The sequence below is a fragment of the Rutidosis leptorrhynchoides genome, chromosome 4 (assembly GCF_046630445.1).
Source record: "Rutidosis leptorrhynchoides isolate AG116_Rl617_1_P2 chromosome 4, CSIRO_AGI_Rlap_v1, whole genome shotgun sequence".
NCBI lineage: Eukaryota > Viridiplantae > Streptophyta > Magnoliopsida > Asterales > Asteraceae > Rutidosis > Rutidosis leptorrhynchoides.
Window position 1 is genome coordinate 567,579,272 of NC_092336.1, and position 22,180 is coordinate 567,601,451.

The window sequence follows — 22,180 nt, forward strand, 5'->3', positions numbered from 1 at the left end:
ATATTAAAAACCAAACGGCCCAGTACTGTAGCAGCCCGAAACTCTAGCTCATGCGATCGCATGAGCCCGAAGGCAAAACTTCATGTGATCGCATGAAGCTGTCTAACACGCCACAGTAAACCCTAAATAGCATTAATTACGGAGTATATTATAATTATTAATATTATAACCCTAATTAAGGTTGTTTATTTAATTAATTTAGTTTAGTTTTTAATTAATTTGTTTTATTTAGTTTAATTAGTTTAATTAAATTATAAAATTAATAGTTTTAATATAATAAATAATATAAAAATAATATTTTTATAAAAATTGTACTTTTTACAACTTTAAGTATTTTTTTTATATTTTGTTTCTTTTTATTTGTTTTAGCGTAATTTTTGTATTTTTCGCTCTTATTTAGTTTTAAGTCATAGTTTTTACCATAGTCATTTTTACTTCTAGATTTTTAGGCTTCGCCGTAAAATCTCTTAACTGCTTTTTCTTTAGACTAAGATTTAGGTGCTTTAGAATTTTGCGACGCCGTTTTTAAGTGTTAGTACCTTTTTAAGTTATTGCCATTTGGGATATAGTTTTTCTTTTAAGCTTTAATATTTTTAGACGCAACTTTTAATTCTTAGTTTTTAGTTCCTTTTTAAGTTTCGACGCACTACTTTCTTATTTTTATTTTGCGACACCTATTATTTTTTCGACCTTTTGTTTTTCGACGTTTTTCGACGCGCTCTTTTTCTTTCTTATTTCTCGACATTCTAGTTTTAGGACTTAGATTTTTTTTTTCTATTTCTTCTCTAAAATTTCTTTAAATTACGAAAAATTATTTTAAGTAGTTAAATTGATAGACATCAAAATTTTATGGTTCGTAGTAATAGTTGGATTTGTACGTGGACCGGGTTATTGGAGCCAAACAGTACTCAATTATATTGAGACCAAACGAATCCTGCCCCTCTGCTGCATCTTTTGGCTATTCGAAACGTGGGCAAAATCAGAAAAGTCTATTAATTTGATAACTTATATAATTTTTCTTATTTTTATAACTAATAGGATATTCAGTGAATGCACCGAGCAAAACGTTCACCACCTTTTGTACGTTCACCACCTGTAACTCGATCAAGACATCTAGCAAATATTGTCGCCGTTAATTTTTCTTTAGAATCGTCATCCAGTCGACCAAGTACTCCAATTCAAATTTCTGATAATCCATTTTTTGTACCCGACCTCACAATTGAGAATCCGGAGAATATTCAGGGATGATTCATAGATCCTGAACCACTAATCTTTCCTCTGGAACCACCAATCATTCAAACAGAGATTGTTGAGGAACGAACCATTAAATCAGAATCCTCTAGTGATTCAGATTCAACAAATTCAATCATGGAGAATCTGGAACCTCTAAGTATGGAAGACCGAATGAGAGCTAAACGCACTAGCCAAGGTCACGCAATTACTCAACCTGACATTAATGCGCCAGATTATGAAATCAAGGGACAAATCCTACACATGGTAACAAATCAATGCCAATTTAGTGGTGCGCCGAAGGAAGATCCAAATGAACATCTTCGTACCTTTAATAGGATCTGCACTCTATTTAAAATCAGAGAAGTGGAGGATGAACATATATATCTCATGTTATTTCCCTGGACTTTAAAGGGAGAAGCCAAAGATTGGTTGGAATCGTTACCTGAATGAGCGATTGATACATGGGACGTTTTAGTTGAAAAATTTCTTAAACAATTCTTTCCGGCATCTAAAGTCGTAAGACTTCAAGGAGAAATTGTTAAGTTCACACAGAAGCCAAATGAAACTCTATATGAGGCGTGGACAAGATTTGGAAAGTTATTGAGAGAATGTCCGCAACATGGTTTAGACACTTGTCAAATAGTACAAATATTCTACCAAGGATGCAACATCACTACACGAAAAGACATCGATATAGTAGCTGGTGGTTCTATTATGAAGAAAACAGCAACTGACGCTTATAAAATTATTGATAACACTGCTTCCCACTCACATGAGTGGCACCAAGAAAAAGATATCGTTAGATCATCTAAAGCAGCTAGAGCAGATTCTAGCCATGACTTAGATTCCATTTTCGCAAAGATAGATGCTGTCGAGAGACGAATGGAAAAGATAACTAAAGATATCCACTCAATACGAATTAGTTGTGAGCAGTGTGGAGGACCACATTTGACAAAAGATTGTCTCAGTATTGAACTAACAATGGAACAAAGAGAGAATGTTTCATACATAAACCAAAGGCCTGGAAATAATTATCAGAATAATTATCAACCTCCAAGACCGATCTACAATCAAAATCAGAATTATAACCGAAATGTTCCATACAACAACCAACAAGGTCCTAGCAATCAACAAGTATCCAATAATACTTACAATCAGCAAAGACCTAATTTTCAAAATAAACCATCACAAACCGATGATAAAAAGCCAAATTTAGAAGACATGATGTCGAAGCTAGTTGATTCTCAAACTCAGTTTTTCACATCTCAGAAACAAACGAATGAACAAAATGCTCAAGCATTTAGAAATCAACAAGCTTCTATTCAAAATCAAGAACAAGAAGTAAGCAACCTAGCAAGGATAATAGGTGAAAGGAAACCGGGAAGTCTACCTAGTGATACAAATGCTAACCCCCGGAATAAAACAGCTAAAGCCATTACCACAAGAAGTGGTATTATACTTAAACCACCTGAAATACCTGTAATTTCTGATGAAGCTATTCCTACTCCACAAGAACCACAATCTGATCAAGATAAGGAAAAAGAACCGGTAGTTGAAAAGGTTAATGAAGATAACACAGTTAAGGCTAAACCTTATGTTAAACCATACCAACCACCACTTCCTTACCCGAGTAAAATGAGAAAAGAGAGACTTGAAGCCGAGCAATCCAAATTCTTGGATATGTTTAAACAGATAAATGTAAATCTTCCTTTCATTGATGTGATTTCAGGAATGCCTAGATATGCTAAATTTCTGAAAGATCTAATCACAAATAGAAAGAAAATGGAAGAACTCTCGGCTGTTACTATAAATGCTAATTGTTCAGCAGTGCTGTTGGATAAGATACCAAAAAAATTATCAGATCCAGGAAGTTTCACAATTCCATGTTTTCTGGGTAGTCTTAGTTCAATAGAAGTATTGGCAGACTTAGGTGCTAGTATAAATCTACTGCCGTATTCACTATTGATGATGTAGCGTGGGGGTACGTGATAGTACTATATTTTACTACGAAATACGTTACAAATTACACAAGTTTTAATTATTTATTTACAAATGGGATATACCTAAACCTTGCTACAACACTATAGGCAGTGTACCTAATCGTAGAGTAGTATAGTTTTTAGTAAGTCCGGTTCGTTCCACAGGGAGCGGGCTTATTGCACACTATATTTTTAAACAACTATATTTGTACAAAATATATATAATTATATAAAATAATATATAAAAGGGGGTTTACCGTTTAATGACCGGTTTGTCGATTTTAAGACTTTAGTCGCAGTTAAAACCTAATGTAAAATATAAAATAAATACAAGACTTAAATTAAAGCGTAAAGTAAATAACGATAATGAAATTGCGAATAATAAAAGTGCGATAAAATAAACTTGCGATAATTAAAAAGTAAGATAATTAAAAGTGCGATAAAATAAAATAAATAAAAGTGCGATAATTAGAAGTGCAATTAAATATAAAATAAAGGAAATTAAATATGAAATAAAAGAATTATGCTTATTTAAACTTCCGTAATCATGATGTTTGACGTGTTGATTTTAGTTTTATACCCATGGGTTAATTGTCCTTTGTCCTGGATTATTTAATATGTCCGTCTGGTTTTCGTCCATAACAGTCCATCAGTCATAAATATAAAGTGCGAGTGTCCTCGTCAAATTATTATTATACCCGAAGTTAAATATTCCAACTAATTGGGGATTCGAATTGTAACAAGGTTTTAATACTTTGTTTAATGAATACACCAGGTTATCGACTGCGTGTAAACCAAGGTTTTACTACTTTGTTAACAATTACACCAATTACCCTTGAATGTAATTTCACCCCTGTTTTAATTATTCTAGTGGCTATTAATCCATTCCCGTGTCCGGTTAAATAAACGATTATTCGTACATATAAATACCCCGCCCATCGTGTCCGATTGAGTGTAAATGGTAATTTATAGGGACGCCCAATTGTAGATCTTTATATTAACATTAACAAACTATCATTTAGTTAAACAAATATAAAGCCCATTAATAGCCCATAGTCTAATTTCCACAAGTGTCGTTCTTTTGTCCAAACCCCAATTATGGTACAAAGCCCAATTGCCCAATTTTAGTAATTAGCCCAACATCATGATTACTTCATTTTAAATAAGCATAATAATAACTTAGCTACGAGACATTAATTTAAAAAGGAGAACATAGCTTACATTGATTATTTATCGCGTAGTGTTACACGGACGGAGTTTCGACTTCAAAAACCCGTAAAATAACCTTTACATAACCCGAACTAATCTAATATAACACTAATCTATACTATATATATATATTTATTTATTTATTATCTTATGGAGTATTATTATTATTATTATTATTTATTTTTTATATATTTTACATGCAGAACTCGAGAGCTTTTATAGCCAGAACTGAAATTCACTGCTCCGCGAGTCGCGGCCATTTTGGCCTTCCAGCTCCGCAACTCGCGGAGGTTCCAAAACCAGCCCACAAGTTCAAGATCCAAGGCTGCCGACGGTTTTTATTTAAATATATATAATATATAAATAATTTTTATAATTATTTATATATTATATTATATTTATATACATAGTAGACTCGTAATTTTTTTTCCGTTGCGTCGAGCGTTGAGAGTTGGTTCATGTACCGATTCCGGATTTTCGAACGTCCTTGCGTACGCTGAGATATTTTGTACTTTGCGTTTCGTAACTTGTACTCTTGTCATTTTTAGACGTTCCTTATCAATAAATTGAACCTTTTTAATTGTATCTTGTACTTTTGAGCTTTTTGGACCTTTGCGTCTTCAATTCGTTGTTTTCGCCTTTTGTCTTCGCACTTATTTAATATAAATGAATATTACATGAAAATGGAACAATTTCAACTGAAATCTTTACATATCGGAGGGATATTGATACTAAATATATGTTCATTTGGAGCACTATCAAATATCCCCACACTTGAACGTTGCTTGTCCTCAAGCAATACAGTCTTGAAATAAAACACACTAGAATCACTTCTTTATTCTTCACACTTTGTACATCAGTGATTTTGATACGGCGGTATAAACAATGATAGTAGCATTTGTGGTTTACAGTCCCACATGACTATGAAAATTTAGATCCGTTAGGAAATTGGATCTTTATAAAAACATTTGATCTTTTGAAAATTCATGCTAGATTTTACCCTAGACAGGTTTTCCGGAATAACCCTTCACCGGTGTTTGCAAAATATTTTTGTGGGTTGGTGGGTTTCAGATTTGAAAATTTTAGCTCAAAACTTATGGTTTTGTGTCACCCACTTGCTAACGTTGTATTAGGAAAGCAACACGTCCAGTTTACTTGTCCCGTATATTACCTTTCGGTAAACTACCGTCCGGTTGTAAAGGAAAGCGATGAACAAGCAACTGTTAAGGCAATGTCCCGTGACATGCTTTTGATTATGGTCTTTAACGTGTCGGATGCAATACTGTCCTTTGTAGGAGCAATAGTAAAGATCACCCTATAGTTTTTCGGTCTTGGCAAAAGGTCCTGTCTTCGACCAATATGCAACCACCGTTCTTACGGTTGACACCCGATTTGGTTCAGGTGACCTAATGAATTCCAGGTGAATTCCTAGGATTTTACGTTCAATGGTAATGAACGCATTGAAAATGGGTTTTCAGAAAACAAATCGGTTTGTAATTTTGATCAAAATATTTTCTCGTTTCAAGCTCGAGTTTAGATATCATTGAATTCCATGAGTTTGTAATTCTCAATCTTTAAGGTCAATCTCAAGGATTGAGTAATATCAGGCTTAAAAGCTGATTTTTAATCTTTTAAGGAGATTATCCTTTCTGGGGATCTGATTCATTAGTCTTATCAAGCTAATTTGCACGGTGCCTCCCCATTTTACGAGATAAATCCTTCTCATGGTTAGGATAAATCTGACCACATGGCGACCCTGTTTGATGCTGAGGTCCGTGGATTTCCTGCTGATTTTAGAGATGACTTTTCTAGATTTTTCGTCAACCTACAGCTGGTCTGGACGACAACTTCCTGACCTAAATCAAGAAGCGCGTGTCTTTTTCGGAAGACTTTACTTCCTTTAAATGATGGAATTGATTCATCGTGTAGATCCATCTTTTCTTTCAAATATATTACAGTAAATCGGGTAAAACAGTTAATTTAGTCCAAAATAAAAGCACCTGCAATAACTTTACAGAAACATGTGATATATAGTTTTTAATTGAATAACTTGGCACATTCTCCCCACACTTAGTTTCTTTCTTTGCCTTTTTATTCTCCTTTATTCCATTTTAAATGAATTCAATCGTTTTAGGGTGTTTCTCAATTTATGTCCTTTCCGAGGTAACGATAATTTCGGTATTAACACCTAGTTTTCATCGTTCATAAATATGTATAAACATAATTTTGACTTCATTTAATTGAAAATTTTTCAAATTTTCACAAAATTTGGCAAATAAACCAAGTGCAAACCCGAGAGAATTTATAACCCTTCCCCACACTTGAGATCATGCAATGCCCTCATTTGCATGAAATCAGACTATAATTATAAATTCATGAGGGTTATTAGTGTAGAAAAGTGATTAAGAAACCTAGTTTGTACTTACAAAGCTCTTCGAATGATAGATGGCGCGCCTCATCGTTCATTCCTTAATGTTGTTTTATCACACATATTTTTCTTCAAAAACGGTTGCTCTTCTGAACTGTTTGCTAATTTTGAAAATGCGTCTTTTACCCTAACTTATCATGTATTTTTGTTAACGAGTTATGCACTAACCCGAACCCCTAATTTAAAGTTAAGTGGGGTTAGACTTCCCCACACTTAGCTGACGACATGTGAAGTCGGTAGAATAAGTTCCACGAATTAGAATAGTGAGCCAATTATTTATATCTCGGGTGGTGTATAATATATCAATGGGTTTAAAGTTTAGACTCACCCGATCGTCACTACTTAATTCTTTTTTAAGTGTAGCTTTTAGTAAATGGATATGTCTCTTTTCTGGTTCTTGGTCAAATGGATCGATATATACCGACATACATATTTCTATAGGGTGGACAATTCCTAATATTTCCTTCCGGTTATTCTCGGGATCAAAGTTTTCACCTTTATTACCCAATTGGGTGAAATCTGAGGTGTCATTATCTATTACAGCTCGTAGTTCATCTTCGGTAGATGACTCTTCTATAGAGAATATTGGGTTTGAAGGTTGTGGAATGGTGAAGTTCGGTTTGGTCTCGGGGTTAAAATTTTCAACGTTATCGTTTTCCCAAGAGTACCAATTTGTCACCCTTATTTCTTCTTCATCATTCATTGATGGATTGATGATTTTGTCGGTAGAGGCTAATGTGTCGATATGTTGTGAATTTGGTAAGACTGAATAAAAAGTATCATCGGGGTAGTTGGTGATTTCGGAGCTCTCGAATTCATCAAAATTCGATGATATGGGATTTTTTTGAACATGTCTCCTCAGATCAACAGGTGTGTAATTTGATAGAGTTTCAGCTTGCCGGTTTACAAACTCTCTCATTTGTTCATTTTGAGCATCGAGTTCTTCGAGTTTGATTTTTATAATGTTTAAAGAATTTTCGGACACGTAATTTTCCTCGTCTTCTGGTTGTTGACTTTGGATATATTCTTGGGAATAATCCCAATTTGAATTGTGTTCTTCGTAATCGTTCCATTCAGGTTCCGTGGGTGCGTAATTTTCCATAGGAACGTAATAGTAACATTCCCATGTTGAGTGATAATCTCCACAGATTTCACAACCAGTTATTGTTTCGTCGTTCGCGATCCAAGATTGACCGAATGAATTGTTATCAACACTCGTTTGAGGGTATTGATTTAATTGATTTTGGAGTTCAAAAAGAGTTTCCAAGGCCCTGTTTTCAAAATTTTCCATTTTATTGCGATGGCCAAATTTTAGCTACAATGTGGTGCATTTACTAATTATCCTATTAGTTATAAAAATAGAAAAACTTATATAAGTTGTCCAATTAATAGACTTTTCTGCTTTTGCCCACGTTTCGAATAGCCAAAAGATGTAGCAGGGAGCCAGGCACCTTTAAATCGGAAAAGCCACAACTCAGCCACTAACAAATCCAACTATTACTACGAAGCAGAAAAATGTCAACGTCCATTAATTTAACCGCTTAAATAATTTTTCTTTCCGTTTGAGATATTAGATAAGAAATAGAGAAAATTCTAAGTCCTAAAAACTAAAGCGTCGAGAAATAATAAAGAAAAAGAATGCGCGTCGAAAAACGTCGAAAAATAAAAATAAGAAAATAGCGCATCGTAACTTAAAAGTCTAAAAATTATATCTAAAAAGTTGCGCCTAAAGGTCTAAAGGTAAATGCAATTTTATTCAGAAAACGGCAATTACTTAAAGGCACTAAAATCTATTTAAAACTAAAGCAAAAAAACGGCGTCGCAAAATTCTAAAGCACCTAAATCTTAGTCTAAAGAAAAAGCACTTAAGGGATTTTACGGCAAAGCCTAAAAATCTAGAAATAAAAATAAACTACGCCAAAAACTATGTCTTAAAACTAAATACGAGCGAAAAACATACAAATATTACGCTAAAAATAAAAAGGGACAAAATATAAAAATATACAAAAAGTTGTAAAAAAATACAATTTTTATAAAAATATTATTTTTTTATAATAGTATTAATTTTTATATATAAATAAAACTAATTAAAACTTAATATTACAAATTAATTAAAAACTTAAACTAAATAATATTATATATAAAACCTAATTAGGTTTAATAATAATAATAATAAATAATTTAAACCTAAATCGTATTAATTGCTGGACCAGGTTCGTGTCAGACGGCTCCGCGAGTCGCGGTATTCGAGGCTTCAAACTCCGCGAGTCGCGGGGTTCCAATTTTCAACTCAGGTACAGTTTAAAATTTGACGCGTTTTTTTTTTTTTTTTTTTTTTTTTTTTTTTAGGATTTTATATTGTTTTTCTAAAAATAATATATATTTATACAAAAATGAATTAAAAATATAGAGTTTTGCCGAGTCCCCGGCAGCGGCGCCAAAAACTTGATGATGTAGCGTGGGGGTACGTGATAGTACTATATTTTACTACGAAATACGTTACAAATTACACAAGTTTTAATTATTTATTTACAAATGGGATATACCTAAACCTTGCTACAACACTATAGGCAGTGTACCTAATCGTAGAGTAGTATAGTTTTTAGTAAGTCCGGTTCGTTCCACAGGGAGCGGGCTTATTGCACACTATATTTTTAAACAACTATATTTGTACAAAATATATATAATTATATAAAATAATATATAAAAGGGGGTTTACCGTTTAATGACCGGTTTGTCGATTTTAAGACTTTAGTCGCAGTTAAAACCTAATGTAAAATATAAAATAAATACAAGACTTAAATTAAAGCGTAAAGTAAATAACGATAATGAAATTGCGAATAATAAAAGTGCGATAAAATAAACTTGCGATAATTAAAAAGTAAGATAATTAAAAGTGCGATAAAATAAAATAAATAAAAGTGCGATAATTAGAAGTGCAATTAAATATAAAATAAAGGAAATTAAATATGAAATAAAAGAATTATGCTTATTTAAACTTCCGTAATCATGATGTTTGACGTGTTGATTTTAGTTTTATGCCCATGGGTTAATTGTCCTTTGTCCTGGATTATTTAATATGTCCGTCTGGTTTTCGTCCATAACAGTCCATCAGTCATAAATATAAAGTGCGAGTGTCCTCGTCAAATTATTATTATACCCGAAGTTAAATATTCCAACTAATTGGGGATTCGAATTGTAACAAGGTTTTAATACTTTGTTTAATGAATACACCAGGTTATCGACTGCGTGTAAACCAAGGTTTTACTACTTTGTTAACAATTACACCAATTACCCTTGAATGTAATTTCACCCCTGTTTTAATTATTCTAGTGGCTATTAATCCATTCCCGTGTCCGGTTAAATAAACGATTATTCGTACATATAAATACCCCGCCCATCGTGTCCGATTGAGTGTAAATGGTAATTTATAGGGACGCCCAATTGTAGATCTTTATATTAACATTAACAAACTATCATTTAGTTAAACAAATATAAAGCCCATTAATAGCCCATAGTCTAATTTCCACAAGTGTCGTTCTTTTGTCCAAACCCCAATTATGGTACAAAGCCCAATTGCCCAATTTTAGTAATTAGCCCAACATCATGATTACTTCATTTTAAATAAGCATAATAATAACTTAGCTACGAGACATTAATTTAAAAAGGAGAACATAGCTTACATTGATTATTTATCGCGTAGTGTTACACGGACAGAGTTTCGACTTCAAAAACCCGTAAAATAACCTTTACATAACCCGAACTAATCTAATATAACACTAATCTATACTATATATATATATTTATTTATTTATTATCTTATGGAGTATTATTATTATTATTATTATTTATTTTTTATATATTTTACATGCAGAACTCGAGAGCTTTTATAGCCAGAACTGAAATTCACTGCTCCGCGAGTCGCGGCCATTTTGGCCTTCCAGCTCCGCAACTCGCGGAGGTTCCAAAACCAGCCCACAAGTTCAAGATCCAAGGCTGCCGACGGTTTTTATTTAAATATATATAATATATAAATAATTTTTATAATTATTTATATATTATATTATATTTATATACATAGTAGACTCGTAATTTTTTTTCCGTTGCGTCGAGCGTTGAGAGTTGGTTCATGTACCGGTTCCGGATTTTCGAACGTCCTTGCGTACGCTGAGATATTTTGTACTTTGCGTTTCGTAACTTGTACTCTTGTCATTTTTAGACGTTCCTTATCAATAAATTGAACCTTTTTAATTGTATCTTGTACTTTTGAGCTTTTTGGACCTTTGCGTCTTCAATTCGTTGTTTTCGCCTTTTGTCTTCGCACTTATTTAATATAAATGAATATTACATGAAAATGGAACAATTTCAACTGAAATCTTTACATATCGGAGGGATATTGATACTAAATATATGTTCATTTGGAGCACTATCAACTATACACTAAACTAGACCTTGGAGAATTGAAACCAACAAGAATAAGTATACAACTAGCCGATCGATCAGTAAAATATCCTAGAGGGATAATGGAGAACATGCTAGTTAAAGTTGGTACTTTAGTATTTCCAGTAGATTTTGTTATTCTGGACATGGAAGAAGATTCTCGGGTACCTCTCATATTAGGAAGACCATTCTTAAACACGGCTAAAGCAATAATAGACGTGTTCGGTAAGAAACTGACCCTAAGTATAGAGGACGAGAATGTTACCTTTTCAGTTGATAGAGCAATGCAACAACCGCAATCTGTAGATGATACATGTTATTATATTCAAAATATAGAATCACATGCAGAATTGTTAGAAGAATTTCCAGAATTACAAGGAACAGGAGAATGTTCTTTAGGAGAAGGAACTGAACCAATTGATGAAACTGAAATGTTAGCTACACTTATGGCTAATGGATATGAACTAACAACAGAAGAAATTCAAATGCTAAAAGAAGAAGACAGATATCGATATAAATCATCGATAGAAGAACCACCGACATTAGAGTTAAAGCCACTTCCAAACCATTTGGAATACGCTTATTTACATGGTGAATCTGAATTACCTGTAATAATATCGTCTTCTCTTACTGAAAATGAAAAATCACAACTCATTTCTGTGCTAAAAGCTCATAAACCAGCCATTGCATGGAAAATTCATGATATTAAAGGAATAAGTCTTTCGTATTGCACACATAAAATCCTTATGGAAGAAGGTCATAAAACGTATGTGCAACGCCAACGAAGACTAAATCCTAATATCCAATATGTTGTTAAGAAAGAAATTATTAAACTGCTTGATGCAGGTTTAATTTATCCAATTTCTGATAGTCCATGGGTAAGCCCAGTTCAATGCGTACCTAAGAAGGGTGGCATGACTGTCATCACAAATGAGAAAAATGAGCTTATTCCTACTAGGACTGTAACAGGATGGCGTGTTTGTATTGATTATAGAAAATTGAATGACGCCACCAGAAAAGATCACTTTCCCTTACCTTTTATTGATCAAATGTTGGAAAGATTAGTCGGAAATAGTTACTATTGTTTTCTTGATGGTTTTTCCGGATATTTTCAAATTCCAATAGCACCCGAAGACCAAGAGAAAACTACATTTACGTGCCCTTATGGTACTTTTACTTACAAACGCATGCCATTTGGACTTTGCAATGCCCCTGCAACCTTTCAAAGGTGCATGATGGCGATCTTTCACGACATGATAGAAGAATGCATGGAAGTTTTCATGGATGACTTTTCAGTCTTCGGTGATACTTTTGAATCATGTCTAGTTAATCTTGAACGAATGCTTATTAGATGCGAACAATCAAATCTAGTTCTTAATTGGGAGAAATGCCATTTCATGGTTAAAGAAGGCATCGTTCTTGGTCATAAAATCTCAAAGGAAGGAATTGAAGTGGATAGAGCTAAAGTAGATGTAATTGCTAAACTTTCACATCCCACCAATGTTAGAGGAGTTAGGAGTTTTCTAGGGCATGCCGGTTTTTACCGACGTTTCATAAAAGATTTTTCTAAAATTGCCACTCCTATGAATAAACTCCTAGAAAAGGATTCTCCATTCATCTTTTCGGATGAATGCATCAAATCTTTTAATATACTTAAAGAAAAACTCACTAATGCGCCGATCATGATAACTCCAAATTGGAATCTACCGTTTGAACTTATGTGTGATGCAAGTGATTTTGCAATAGGAGCCGTTTTAGGACAAAGGATTGAAAAACGATTTCAACCTATATATTATGCTAGTAAGACGTTACAAGGAGCACAAACAAATTACACAACTACTGAAAAAGAACTCCTTGCTATTGTCTTTGTTTTTGACAAATTTCGTTCATATCTCGTTCTAGCAAAAACGGTGGTATATACCGACCATTCTGCTCTTAGATACCTATTTTCAAAACAAGATGCAAAACCAAGATTAATCCGTTGGATCTTACTCTTACAAGAGTTCGATATTGAGATCCGAGATAAAAAGGGAGCAGAAAATCTCACCGCTGATCATCTTTCTCGTCTTGAAAATCCCAAATTAGAAGTTCTAAATGAATCGGCCATACAAGATAACTTTCCTGATGAATATCTATTGAAGATAGATTATAATGAAATTCCATGGTTTGCAGACTATGCAAACTACTTATTATGTAGATTCCTTGAAAAAGGATTATCGTACCAAAAATGAAAGAAATTCTTTAGTGATATAAAACACTATTTCTGGGAAGATCCACATCTGTTTAAAAGTTGTCCTGATGGAATAATACGCCTATGTGTATTCGTAGATGAAGCTAGTCAAATCTTAAACCATTGTCACACAGGACCAACAGGAGGGCATTATGGGCCTCAACTCACAGCAAGAAAAGTTTACGATGCTGGATTCTATTGGCCTACAATTTACAAAGACGCACACCTTCTTTGCAAATCCTGTGATGCTTGTCAAAGGGCCGGAAAAATAAGTCAACGTGATGAAATGCCACAAAATGTCATTCAAGTATGTGAAATATTTGACATTTGGGGTATTTACTTTATGGGTCCATTTCCAAAATCTCATAATAATCTATACATTCTCGTTGCCATTGATTATGTATCTAAATGGGCAGAAGCACAAGCTCTCTCAACTAACGATGCACGAGTTGTAGTCAACTTTTTAAAACATCTTTTTACAAGGTTTGGAACACCGAAAGCTTTAATAAGTGATCGGGGTACTCATTTTTGTAATAATCAACTTGAGAAAGTTCTTAAAAGATATGGAGTAACTCATAAAATCTCCACCGCATATCATCCACAAACAAGCGGACAAGTTGAAAATACCAACCGAGCATTAAAACGTATTCTAGAAAAAATCGTAGGATCAAATCCGAAGGAATGGTCCATTAAATTGGAGGATGCACTCTGGGCTTTTAGAACATCCTACAAAACTCCAATTGGTATCACACCTTTTAAACTCGTTTACGGAAAAGCATGTTATCTTCCAGTAGAAATTGAACACAAAGCATTTTAGGCTTTGAAGACATGTAATCTTGATTTACATGAAGCCGGACGTCTACGGTTAAGTCAATTAAACGAATTAGAAGAATTAAGACATGAAGCATACGAAAATTCGTTAATCTATAAAGAATGAACGAAGAAATGGCATGATAAAAGAATCAGAAGTTCAAAAGAATTTAAAGAAGGAGACAGAGTTCTTCTTTTCAATTCACGATTCAAGCTATTTCCTGGAAAATTGAAATCAAGATGGTCTGGACCATTTATAGTCAAAAGAGTTTTCCCGTACGGAACAGTAGAATTAATAAATTCAAATGGGATTGAATTTAAGGTTAATGGTCACAGAGTTAAACATTACATAGATAGTCCAATGGAAGTTGACAACGAAGTTAATCACAATTTTAACACCACAGTTAACTAAGTGTGGGGAGGTTCGAATCTTTTTAGGGTAATATGTATTTCTGTTAGAGTTAGATTTTCTGTTTTTGTGTAGTTCTCGAAAATAGAACCCGAATGGTCTTTCCCTAGCAGACCCTAAAGAACTAGTCTTCTCCCCCCATTCTGAATTTTTATTTTTTTAGGTTTTACGAGATGAAGACTTCCTGTGAACTAAACCATGGTCTAATGATACACGCTTTGATCACTAAACGTAATAATGACACCCTTCCAAGTGAAATAGTATCATTAATCAGAGGCAAATTGGACGGAGTAAGAAAAGAATCCAGGAACGAAAATAATAAGTTACAGTTTGGTAAAGGAAAATCAAAATCCACAGCGAAAAGAAGAGCACGACACCTTGAAAGATGTCACAAATGCGGAAAATGGTCACACGAAGGAAAATGTTCGACGAATCAGACATATTCTAATACCGAATTCGTTACTTTATGCAGAGATGGACCGTTCATATGTTTAGAAGAAAAAACGTTGAATGCTCGAGGTTACGCCTATGTAGCTATGGAAAATCAATTAGTCCGACTATCTTATGAGTGGGCTAGAGCATATCACTAAGAATTATATTTCACAGGTAAGTATGTACAGTTTTTATTTTTATTTTTATTTTTAACCTTTTGATAATAAACGCTAATTTGTTCGCTATAAAGTATTAAATTGGTATTCGATAAAATTAGGTCTTGTAACCGAAATTATTGATATCATACAAAAATTTATTACATCACTGCGAAATTTACCGTTTATTCTTAAGGTATAAATATCTTTAATCAATCAACCCAAAATATTTCAAAAATTCGTCAGGAGTAAAACTAGGTAATATAGCCGAAATTACTTTACCGAAACGAGGGGGGTATATTTTTGATAATATTTGATTGATTAAAGTGGGATAAAAGACCAAAAAGATTTTTAATTTTATTTTTACCATATTTTTAGAATTAATATTTAAAAATTAAATTAATATTGTGAACTTTTTAAAATCAATATATTTAAGTTTATAAATATTTGAAAAATTAATATTTTTAATATAAGTTTGTATGTATAAAAACAAAAATATAATATTAGTTTGGTGTGAATTTATAATTTACATAATATGAATTTTTAATTTTATGCATTTTAAATTTAAGTTTGGTGTGAATTTAAAAACAAAAATTTACTTTATTTTGTTAAGTTAAAAATATGATTTTTAAAATTCGTCGTGAGTTGAAGACTAGGTCGTTGAACTGAAATTGCTCTACCCAAGGGAGGGACGAGAACTTTTATTATCATTATTTTTAATCTTATTGAATTAAAGTATGCCAAAAATATTTTTTTTTAAAAAAACCCAAAAATCTTTACTTTTAAAACCGCGCTTTGAAAAGACAAATTTTAAAATTTTGTCGAGGGACGGACTAGGACAACGATCCGAAACGCCCTCGTCCTAAAAAGAAACAAAATTTTAATTTTTATTTAATTATATGTTTTATTAGTTATAAGGTTTTTAAAAAAAAAAAAAAGCAAAAGTACTGTACCCGGACACCCATGCGATCGCATGGGTTTTGAACTTCAACTCCATGCGATCGCATGGAGCTGAATTCCAGGCCAGTTACAAGAAACCCATCGAGCTGCTCTTCACCACAATACACACACACATACACGAAATTCTCTCAAAATCTCACCAAATTTCACCAAATTTTCACCGTAATTCGTCAAATTTTTCGCTCTAATCATGAAATTGTTCAGAAGCTTTTCAAAAAAGGTAAAAATTACACCCATAAACTCATAAATTTTCTAGTTTTTGTGATAATTACCAATATTTTACCTAATACAATTTTGTTAATTTCTAGTGTAATTAGTGTTAAATTGTTAGTATTTTATGCATGTATAACCTAGATTGATGCTATTTAACATGATTTGAAGCCAAAAACTTCAAAATTTTTAGAAATCTAGGGTTTGTGTTCTTGAGCAATTTGGGGCTTTTTGATATAAACAGGTTATGGCCGATTTTGTCATGAATTATTGCTAAATTGAGTAGTGTAACATATTTAGGTAGCTAAATGATCCAAACTTTAATCCTAAACATGATTTTTGAAGATTAAAGTGGATTTTTTAGGTGAAAATTTTATGAACTTGATTAATTTGATATAATTGCCATTTGAGACTTGTTTAATTGTTAGTAAAGGTTGTTTTAACATGTTATTTGAGTTAAATGCTTATGAACTTTGTCTACATTTTCATATGTGCTTATTTGAAAAAGTGTAGAATTGTAAAAATTGTGAAAATGCGTATAAGTTTAAGTTTGATTTAACATGTTATTGTGGTTAATTTAAGTTGTTATTTTGCTAACACTAATGCATATTTGGATGCACAAATTTTTTGTTTAATGTGTTTTGCAGAGAGCCGATACTGGAGGTTCATCATCGTCATCATCTAGACGACCCGCTCCAGCTCCAGAACCAGAACCAGAAATGCAATATGAACCCGAACAAGAACCACAACAGGAACAACATCATCAGCCTGATCAACACGTACCTTATTATGATCCACTATAGTTTGTTAATGAATTCATAGTATTTCCGATGCATCCGCCTATAGAATACCCAACGATTCCTGAACACACGTTGCATCCTAATCTGAGATTCGATAGACGATGGAGAGATTACCCGGCATATCAAAGTAATAAATTCAAATTAGTAACGAAAGATGTAGAGGTGCCTAGGGTAATTGATTGGGATCCTTTGGAAAGGGTCCAACTTGCTGACCGTGTTAGGGAGCATTTGATACAAAGGTATGGCAGTTCTTCTTTTACTGATTGGGAATGATTATTCACCATTCGTAGACCTGTATATTAGGAATGGTGTGTAGAACTTATGAGTACTATAGCGTTAAATGTAGATGTAGATAGATTAGATGATTGAAGTTTTCTTAGGTTTATACTTGGCGGTAGCATGTACAGGATGTCCATGCTGGACATGGCTAGGGCATTACAGATATATACGCCTGCTGAATTACTACTACCCAATTGTATGAATTTGATTTATCGTGGTGAAAGGGTAGATAGGAATTTTGACGCGAATGCCGTCGGGAGGCGTATGTCAGACTATAATGTTTTTGGGCGGGGAGGAACACATACCTACTTACATATTAACAAAGCCGAGCTTCGTATAATTCATAGATTTTTGGCTAACTCGATTACACAGAGAGGTCACAACATGGAAAAATTGACCTTACATGATTTATTTTACCTAAAGTGTATTCGAGACCCAAGAGGCTTTGTTAATATCCCCTACTGTGTTGGTTTTTATTTATCTAAGATGGTTGAAGGAATACAGGAAGGGGGGATAATTGGTGGAGGTATTTTTGTTACTCTCATTGGAGAGTATTTAGGTGTAGATAAGGACCAAGGGGGTCCACTTATGTAATGTAGGGAACAGGTTGAGCTTTTAGGATTGAAGGTTTATGCGGGTGCTAAGGTATTGAAGAGTAGACGCAACCAGGCAATACCCTATGTAGGTAGTCAACCTCAGGTAGAGAGAGGCTCAGATGAGGAGATGGAGGAAGCGGATGACATTAGGGATGTCATTCGGGAGGCTATGACTGATGTCTATCAGCGTGTAGATGAGGTAGACATGACAAACGCGGAGAGATTTCGTCGGATGTAGCAGTGGAAAGCCCGGAATGATTACGATCATTCCAGGAAATGACAGCATGATAGATGGGACTATCATCAGCGTCAGATTATGAGCCGGCTGTCACCTCAGGATCACTACGTCCCGACCCGACCCACTTACTATCCTCAACACCAGCCCGAGATGAGACCACCTTATACACTCTACGACCCTAATCAGGCCTACCAGTACACCTATCACCAACCATGGAACCCGGACGATGACATGAACTGGAACCCCTATCCAGATTGATTTAGTTCCGGTTGGTAATTTATATGATTTTTAATTTTTATTATTTCTGTTTATTTATGTTTAAACACATTATATTATGATACTTTTATTGTAATGTTTAATATTTTATTTATGTTGTACTAATGTTTCATTTTTGATTTGAAAGTGAGATTTTAAGTCCCATTTCAAATTGCCATGCATGTTTATATTTGTATGTATGTATATTTTCGATTGTACAAAACAGGGTAAAACATCGCATTTTCAAAGACTGGCATTAAGTTCAGCAAAAGCTAGTACTTTTGACGACAAAACGAAAAACAAATGTGATGTAACAACAAGACGGAATGAACAAATGATATGCACCATTTATCATTCAGCAAACAAACGCCAATATGTTTGGAAACTTTGGTAAAATTTAATCATTTTTCTACGCTAATCACCCTCAATAATTTAAATTGTTATTGATTTCTTGCAAATGAGGGCATTGCAAGATCTTAAGTGTGGGAAGGGGTTAAATTCTTTCGAATTTTAAAAATTTTTAATTTATACACTTGTTTACCATTAGAAATACTAGTAACGCAGTAGTTGTATTAGAATCTAGTGCTCTCTGATAATAAAGAACAGCCCTAGTCTTATATACTAACTACCAAATTCTAGTAAAATTTTTCAAAATTTTCAATTAAATGAATTCAAAATCATGTTTATATATATTTATGAACGATAAAACTAGGTGTTAACACCGAAATTATTGTTACCTCGGAAAGGACATAAATTGAGAAACAAACTAAAATGTTAAGAATTCATTTAAAATGGAATAGAGGACAATAAAAAGGCAAATAAAAGAAAATAAAAGCCAAGTGTGGGAAAAATTTACCAAGTTATTTTGAACATATATCACATATTTTTGTACAAATAATTGAAGATACTATTGTTTTGGATAAAATTAACCGTTTTACCCGATTTACTGTAATATATTTGAAAGAAAGATGGATCTACACAATTAATCAATTCCATCATTAAAAGGAAGTAAAGTCTTTCGAAAAAGAAACGCGCTTCTTGATTTAGGTCATGAAGTTGTCGTCCAGACCAGCTGTAGGTTGACGAAAAATCTAGAAAAGTCATCTCTAAAATCAGCAGGAAATCCACGGACATCAGCATCAAACAGGGTCGCCAAGTGGTCAGACTTATCCTAACCATGAGAGGATCTGTCTTGTAAAATGGGGAGAACGCCGTGCAAATTAGCTGGATAAGACTAATGAACCAGATCCCCAGAAAGGATAATCTCCTTAAAGATCAAAAATCAGCTTTTAAGCCTAATATTACTCAATCCTAGAGATTGACCTTAAAGATTGAGAATTACAAACTCATGGAATTCGATGATATCTAAACTCGAGCTTGAACGAGAAAATAGTTTGATCAAAATTACAAACCGATTTGTTTTCTGAAAACCCATTTTCAATGCGTTCATTACCATTGAACGTAAAATCCTAGGAATTCACCTGGAATTCATTAGGTCACCTGAACCAAAATCGGGTGTCAACCGTAAGAACGGTGGTTGCATAGCATGGTCAAAGACAGGACCTTGTGCCAGACCGAAGGAAAATTATAAGGGTGAGCTTTACTATTGCTCCTACCAAGGATAGTAATTGCATCCGACACGTTATAGACCATAATTAAAAGCATGTCAGGGGACATTGCCTTAACAGTTGCTTGTTCAACGCTTTCCTTTACAACCGGACGGTAGTTTATCGAAAGGTAATATACGTAATAAGTATACTGGACGTGTTGCTTTCCTAATACAAGGTTAGCAAGTGGGTGACACAAAACCACAAGTTTTGAGCTAAAATTTTCAAATCTGAAACCCACCAAACCCACAAAAACATTTTGCAAACACCGGTGAAGGGTTATTCCGGAAAAACTTATCTAGGGTAAAAGCTAGATTTAATTTTCAAAAGATCAAATGTTTTCATAAAGATCCAATTTCCTTAAGGATCTAAATTTTCATAGTCATGTGGGACTGTAAACCACAACGTTACTACCATTGTTTATACCGCCGTATAGAAATCACTGATGTACAAAGTGTGAAGAATAAAGAAGTGATTCTTGTATTTTTATTTCAAGACTATATTGCTTGAGGACAAGCAACGCTCAAGTGTGGGAATATTTGATAATGCTAAAAACGAACATATATTTCATAGCATTATCCCTCAAGAAAGACAAGCTTTTAGTTGCAATTGTTCTATTTACAAGTGATATTCGTTTAAATAATAAAAGGTGAAGACAAAAGACAGATTCGACGAATTGAAGACGCAAATGACCAAAAAGCTCAAAAGTACAAAATACAATCAAAGAGGTTCCAATTATTGATTAGAAGCGTCTCAAAATTATAAGAGTACAAGAAGCGAAATGCAAAATACAAGATATTAAATTGTACGCAAGGACGTTCGAAAATCCGGAACCGGGACCAAAGTCAACTCTCAACGCTTGACGCAACAGACTAAAAATTACAAGTCAACTATGCACATGAATATAATATAATATATAATTAATTCTTAAAATTAATATATATATTATATTATATATAATAAAAACCGTCGACAGAAGAAACAACAACATGTGGGCTGAAAAAGCAGGCCATGCGATCGCATGGCCTGGCAGTTATAAAGCCATGCGATCGCGTGGTGAACAAGGACAGGCCAGATCCTATAAAGATCACGAGTTTTGGACGAAATTCAACACATCTTTTTCTTTCTCTCTATCATACGATATATATATATATATATATATATATATATATATATATATATATATATATATATATATATATATATTATATTTTAATTTCTAATAATAAGGGTATGTTAGCGAATGTTGTAAGGGTGTAAGTCGAAATTCAGTCCGTGTAACGCTACGTTATTTTTAATCATTGTAAGTTATGTTCAACCTTTTTAATTTAATGTCTCGTAGCTAAGTTATTATTATGCTTATTTAATGCCGAAGTAATCATGATGTTGGGCTAAATATTAAAATTGGGTAATTGGGCTGTGTACCATAATTGAGGTTTGGACAAAAGAACGACACTTGTGAAAATTAGATTATGGGCTATTAATGGGCTCTATATTTGTTTAACTAAATGATAGTTTGTTAATTTTAATATAAAGATTTACAATTGGACGTACCTAGAAATAACTATATACACTCGATCGGACACGATGGGCGGGATATTTATATGTACGAATAATCGTTCATTTAACCGGACACGGGAATGGATTAATAGTTAATAGACTTATTAAAACATGGGTGAAATTATGTACAAGGACACTTGGCATAATTGATAACAAAGTATTAAAACCTTGGGTTACACGCAGTCGATAACCTGGTGCAATTATTAAACAAAGTATTAAAACCTTGTTACAGTTTAAGTCCCCAATTAGTTGGAATATTTGACTTCGGATATAAGGATAATTTGATGAGGATACTCGCACTTTATATTTATGACTGATGGACTGTTATGGACAAAAACCAAACGGACATA

General features: G+C 33.4%; 1 non-coding gene across 1 annotated transcript; it reads right to left on the reverse strand.

Annotated features, from left to right (window-relative positions):
* Positions 1–1,752: 1,752 nt before the first annotated feature.
* On the reverse strand, positions 1,753–1,859 carry LOC139846109 (small nucleolar RNA R71). Its single transcript, XR_011758852.1, has one exon. It is a non-coding gene; the product is annotated as a small nucleolar RNA R71 (small nucleolar RNA).
* Positions 1,860–22,180: the final 20,321 nt, after the last annotated feature.